At 40.4% G+C, this 7,036-nt stretch overlaps 1 protein-coding gene across 1 annotated transcript in view; it reads left to right on the top strand.

Moving 5' to 3' along the window:
* Window positions 1-13: 13 nt before the first annotated feature.
* The window catches only part of MMP15 (matrix metallopeptidase 15), a 36,956-nt gene continuing 29,933 nt past the window's right edge, over window positions 14-7,036 (top strand). Inside the window, exon 1 of the mRNA XM_057711098.1 lies at window positions 14-32. The gene's annotated coding sequence lies outside the window, so the exon portion shown is untranslated. The remainder of the gene's footprint in view (window positions 33-7,036) is intronic.

The raw sequence follows: 7,036 nt of genomic DNA, 5'->3' as shown, positions 1-7,036 counted from the left end.
TCCAGAGACAAAGGAGAAGCTGCAATGAGATGGTAGGAGGGGCGCAATCGCGTTAAAATCAAATCCCATAACTGCTGGGTGGGCAACTCACAAACTGGAGAACAGTTATACCTCAGGAGTCCACCCACTAAACTGAGGGTTCTGAGCCCCATGTCAGGCTTCCCAACCTGGGGGTCCGGCAATGGGAGGAGGAATCCCCAGAGAATCAGACTTTGAAAGCCAGCGAGATTTGATTGCAGGACCTCCACAGAACAGGGGGAAACAGAGACTCCACTCCTGGAGGGCACACAAAAAACAGTGTGCACACCAGGAACCAGGGAGAAGGAGCAGTGACCAGGAACCAGGGAGAGAGGAGACAGAATCAGACCTACCTGATGGTGTTGGAGGGTTGCCTGCAGAAGTGGGGGGCAGCTGTGGCTCACTGAGGGGACAGGGACACTGGCGGCAGGGGTTTTGGGAAGTGCTCATTGGCATGAGCCTTCCCAGAGTCCACCGTTAGCCCCACCAAAGAGCCTGTAAGCTTCAGTGCTAGGTAGCCTCAGGCCAAACAACCAACAAGATGGGAACACAGCCCCACCCACTGGCAGACAAGCAGATTAAAGTTTTACTGAGCTCCACCCACCCAGCCCTACACACCATCAGTCCCTCCCATCAAGAACCACCCGCAAGCCTCCTAGATAGCTTCCTCCACAAGAGGGCAGATGGCAATATCAAGCAGTATCAACAGTATTTCGTTCTCTGGAACGGAAAACCACAGCTATAGAAAGATAGAGAAAATGAAAAGGCAGAGAACTTTGTACCAGATGAAGGGACAAGATAAAAACCCAGAAAAACAACTAAATGAAGAGGAGATAGGCACCCTCCCAGAAAAAGAATTCAAAATAATGATGGCGAAGATGATCCAGGACTTTGAAAAAAGACTGGATGCAAAGGTCGAAAAGTTGCAAGAAAAGTTTACCAAAGACCTGGAAGAATTAAAGAGCAAACAAACAGAGATATGCAACACAATAACTGAAATGAAAAATACACTAGAAGGAACCAATAGCAGATTAACTGAGGCAGAAGGGCGAATAAGTGACCTGGAAGACAGAATGGTGAAAATCACTGATGCGGAAAAGAATAAAGAAAAAAGAATGAAAAGAACTGAAGACAGCCTAAGAGACGTCTGGGACAATGTTAAACGCACCAACATTTGCATTATAGGGGTCTCAGAAGGAGAGGAGAGAGAGAAAGGACCTGAGAAAATATTGGAAGAGATTATAGTTGAAAACTTCCCTAACATGGGAAAGGAAATAGCCACCCAAGTCCAGGAAGTGCAGAGAATCCCAGGCAGGATAAACCCAAGGAGAAACATGCCAAGACACATAGTGGTCAAATAGACAAAAATAAAAGACAGAGAAAAGTTATTAAAAGCAACAAAGGAAAAACAACAAATAACATACAAGGGAACTCCTGTAAGGTTAACAGCTGATTTCTCAGCAGAAACTCTGCAAGCCAGAAGGGAGTGGCATGATATATTTCAAGTGATGAAAGGGAAGAACCTACAACCAAGAATACTCTACCCAGCAAGGATCTCATTCAGATTCAACGGAGGAATCAAAAGCTTTACAGACAAGCAACAGCTAAAAGAATTCAGCACCACCAAATGCTAAAGGAACTTCTCCAAGTGGGAAACACAAGAGAAGAAAAGGATCTACAAAAACAAAAACAAAACAATTAAGAAAATGGTAATAGGAACATACATGTCAATAATTACCTTGAATGTAAATGGACTAAATGCACCAACCAAAAGTCACAGCCTGGCTGAATGGATACAAAAACAAGACCCATATACATGCTGTCTACAAGAGACTCACTTCAGACCTAGGGACACATACAGACTGAAAGGGAGGGGATGGAAAAAGATATTCCATGCCAATGGGAAATCAAAAGAAAGGTGGAGTAGCGATACTCATACCAGATAAAATAGACTTTAAAATAAAGAATGTTACAAGAGATAAAAAAGGACACTACATAAAGATCAAGGGATCAATCCAAGAAGAAGAGATAACAATTATAAATATATATGCACCCAATATAGGAGCACCTCAATACATAAGGCAAATGCTAACAACTATGAAAGAGGAAATCAACAGTAACACAATAATAGTCAGGGACTTTAACACCCCACTTACACCAATGGACAGATCATCCACACAGAAAATTAATAAGGAAATACAAGCTTTAAATGACACAATAAACCAGCTTGACTTAATAGATATCTATAGGACACTACATCCAAAAACAGCAGATTACACATTCTTCTCAAGTGCACATGGAACATTCTCCAGGATAAATCACATTTTGGGTCACAAATCAAGCCTTGGTAAAATTAAGAAAATTGAAATCATATCAAGCATCTTTTCTGACCACAATGCTATGAGATTAGAAATCAATTACAGGGAAAAAAACTGTAAAAAACACGAACACATGGAGGCTAAACAATATGCTACTAAATAACCAAGAGATCACTGAAGAAATCAGAGGAAATCAAAAAATATCTAGAGACAAATGACAATGAAAACACAATGATCCAAAACCTATGGGACACAGCAAAGGCAGTTCTAAGAGGGAAGTTTATAGCAATAAAATCCTACCTCAAGAAACAAGAAAAATCCCAAATAAACAATCTAACCTTACACCTAAAGAAACTAAAGAAAGAAGAGCAAACAAAACCCAAAGTTAGTAGACAGAGAGAAATCATAAAGATCAGAGCAGAAATAAATGAAATAGAAACAAAGAAAACAAGAGCAAAAATCAATAAAACTAAAAGCTGGTTCTTTGAGAAGATAAAATTGATAAATCTCTAGCAAGACTCATCAACAAAAAAGAGGGAGAGGGCTCAAATCAATAAAGTTAGAAATGAAACAGGAGAAGTTACAACGGACACCGCAGAAATAAAAAGCACCATAAGAGACTACTACAAGCAACTATATGCCAATAAAATGGACAACCTAGATGAAATGGACAGATTCTTAGAAAGGTATAAACTTCCAAGACTGAATCAGGAAGAAATAGAAAATATGAACAGACCAATCACAAGTAATGAAATTGAAACTGTGATTAAAAATCTCCCAACAAACAGAAGTCCAGGACCAGAAGGATTCACAGGTGAATTTTATTAAACATTTAGAGAAGAGCTAACACCCCTCCTTCTCAAGCTCTTCCAAAACATTGCAGAGGAAGGAACACTCCCAAACTCATTTTATGGGGCCACCATCACCCTGATACCAAAACCAGACAAAGATACTACAAAAAAAGAAAATTATAGACCAATGTCACTGATGAATTTAGATGCAAAAATCCTCAACAAAATACTAGCCAGCAGAATCCAACAACACATTAAAAGGATCATACACCATGATCAAGTGGAGTTTATCCCTGGAATGCAAGGATTCTTCAATATATGCAAATCAATCAATGTGATACACCATATTAACAAATTGAAGGATAAAAACCACATGATCATCTCAATAGATGCAGAAAAAGCTTTTGACAAAATTCAACACCCATTTATGATCAAAACTCTCCAGAAGGTGGGCATAGAGGGAACCTACCTCAACATAATAAAGGCCATATACAACAGACCCACAGCAAACATCATTCTCAATGGTGAAAAACTGAAAGCATTCCCTCTAAGATCAGGAACAAGACAAGGATGTCCACTCTCGCCACTACTATTCAACATAGTTTTGGAAGTCCTTGCCACAGCAGTCAGAGAAGAAAAAGAAATAAAAGGAATCCAAATGGGAAAAGAAGAAGTAAAACTGTCACTGTTTGCAGATGACATGATACTATACATAGAAAATCCTAAAGATGCCACCAGAAAACTATTCGAGCTAATCAATGAATTTGGTAAAGTTGCAGGATACAAAATTAACACACAGAAATCTCTTGCATTTCTATACACTAACAATGAAAGATCAGAAAGAGAAATTAAGGAAACAATCCCATTCACCATTGCAACGAAAAGAATAAAATACCTAGGAATAAACCTAACTAAGGAGGTAAAAGACCTGTACTCAGAAAACTATAAGACACTAATGAAAGAAATCAAAGACGACACAAACAGATGGAGAGATATACCATGTTCTTGGATTGGAAGAATCAACATTGTGAAAATGACTATACTACCCAAAGCAATCTACAGATTCAGTGCAATCCCTATCAAATTACCAATGGCATTTTTCACAGAACTAGAACAAGAAATTTTATGATTTGTATGGAAACGCAAAAGACCCTGAAGAACCAAAGCAATCTTGAGAAGGAAAGACGGAGTTGGTAGAATCAGGCTCCCTGACTTCAAACTATACTACAAAGCTACAGTGATCAAGACTGTATGGTACTGGCACAAACACAGAAATATAGATCAATGGAACAGGATAGAAAGCCCAGAGATAAACTATGGTCAGCTAATCTATGACAAAGGAGGCAAGGATATACAATGGAGAAAAGGCAGCCTCTTCAACAAGTGGTGCTGGGAAAACTGGAATTAGGACACTCCCTAACACCATACACAAAAATAAACTCAAAATGGATTAAAGACCTAAATGTAAGGCCAGACACTATAAAACTCCTAGAGGAAAACATAGGAAGAACACTCTTTGACATAAATCACAGCAAGATCTTTTTTGATCCACCCCCTAGAGTAATGGAAATAAATACAAAATTAAATAACTGGGGGCTTCCTAGGTGGTGCAGTGGTTAAGAATCCACCTGCCAATGCAGGGGACACAGGTTCAATCCCTGCTCCAGGAAGATCCCACATGCCGTGGAGCAACTAAGCCCCTGTGCCACAACTATTGAGCCTGAACTTTAAAGCCCATGAGCCACAACTATTGAGCCCATGTGCTGCAACTAATGAAGCCCACGCGCCTAGAGCCCATGCTCCGCAACAAGAGAAGCCACAGGAATGAGGAGCCCACGCACCACAACGAAGAGTAGCCCCCACTCACCGCAACTAAAAGAAAGCCCACGCACAGCAAAAAAGACCCAACACAGTCAAATAAAATAAATAAATAAAACAAATAAATAAATTTATAAAATAAAATAAAATAAAATAAATACATAAATACATAAATAAGTGGGACCTAATAAAACTTCAAAGCTTCTGCACAGCAGAGGATTCAGTAAGCAAGATGAAAAGACAACCCTCAGAATGGGAGAAAATATTTGCAAATGAGTCAACAGACAAAGGATTAATCTCCAAAATATATAAACAGTTCATCCAGCTCAGTATCAAAAAAACAACTCAATCAAAAAATGGCTGGAAGACCTAAATAGGCATTTCCCCAAAAAAGACACACAGATGGCCAAGAGGCACATGAAAAGCTGCTCAACATCACTAATTATTAGAGAAATGCAAATCAAAACTACAATGAGGTATCACCTCACATCGGTTAGAATGGGCATCATCAGAAAATCTACAAACAGTAAATGCTGGAGAGGGTATGGAGAAAAGGGAACGCTCTTGCACTGTTGGTGGGAATGTAAATTGATACAGCCACTATGGAGAACAGTATGGAGGTTCCTTGCAAAAGTAAAAATAGAACTACCATATGACCCAGCAATCCCACTGCTGGGCATATACCCAGAGAACACCATCATTCAAAGAGACACATGCACTCCAATGTTCATTGCAGCACTATTTACAATAGCCAGGTCATGGAAGCAACCTGAATGTCCATCAACAGATGAATGGATAAAAAAGATGTGGTACATATATACAACGGAATATTACTCAGCTGTAAAAAGCAGTGAAACTGGGACATTTGTAGAGACATGGATGGACCTAGAGACTGTCATACAGGGTGAAGTGAGTCAGAAAGAGAAAAACAAATATCGTATATTAACACATATATGCGGAATATAGAAAAATGGTACAAATCAACCAGTTTGCAAGGGAGAAATAGAGACACAGATGTAGAGAATAAACATATGGACACCAAGTGGGGAAAGCAGGGCGGGTTGGGGGGGGAATGAATTGGGAGATTGGGATTGCCATATATACATTACTAATAAGAAGAAAATACCAAAAAATACTCTAAAAAAAAAAATTCTGCTAAATCAGTTTATTGAGAATTCCTACCCTTGGAAAGTCTAATATCTATTCTAAATATTGAATCAAACTCAGCATCCCCTCTTTCCCCAGCTGATATCTGATCACCCTGGCCGGCCTTCAGCCAGAATCCCCCAGACTTGATGTCTCCTCTTAGGACTTCTCCATTCCCCAATGCAGCGCCCCACCCCCCACTTGCTCCTTGGCTATAAATCCCCACTTGTTCTGGGTGTATTTGGAATGGAGCCCAGTTCTATACTGGAGTCTCTCTCCCCCTGTTGCAGTAGTCTTTTTGAATAAAATTTATCTGTACTACTTTAACCTTCTGCCCAACTCTAGTTCTCTTTAACAGTTTTTGGTGCCGTGATTCAGATCTGGATCAGAACCACCACTGAATCCTCAGATACAACAGCCAGGCCTCACAGGGCACACCTACCTACACTTTTTGTCTGCAGTCTTCTTGCTGGTTTGGGGATCCAGTGGTGAGGCCAACTCCAAAATCCAGTGCCCTGGATAAATGTCCACTGAAGCAGAATGAGGACAGATCTTGATTCTTAGGATTCTTGGGACACTCTAGAAGCTGGGTTAGAGCCCTCCACAAGCCAAGGCCAGGTTAGAGTCCTGGATTTCTCTGTAACAAGCTAGGTTAGATTCCTAGGCTTTTCTGACTGTAAGAGGCTAGTCCCTGTAAGGAACAGAGGATGGGTTAGAATCCCACGTTTCTCTGTTCATAAGTGCAAAGGCACCATTAGTCCAGAACGTGGGGGGCTTTTTGATTGGCTGAAACTCTCCTCATACTCCTGCTAACCACATGCTTCTAAGGCCCTCATACTGTCTGCTTTCATTGGCAAAACTTGACCCAAAACTCTCTTGAGCTAACACAGCCCCTCTGGGGCTCCTCGGATCTGCTCAAACTAGTCTACCTAAGGGGAATCCCTA

This window comes from Hippopotamus amphibius, chromosome 16, assembly GCF_030028045.1.
Source record: "Hippopotamus amphibius kiboko isolate mHipAmp2 chromosome 16, mHipAmp2.hap2, whole genome shotgun sequence".
Classification (NCBI taxonomy): Eukaryota; Metazoa; Chordata; class Mammalia; order Artiodactyla; family Hippopotamidae; genus Hippopotamus; species Hippopotamus amphibius.
Note: the sequence above shows the minus strand (reverse complement) of the source record. Positions and strands in the feature narration are given on the sequence as shown.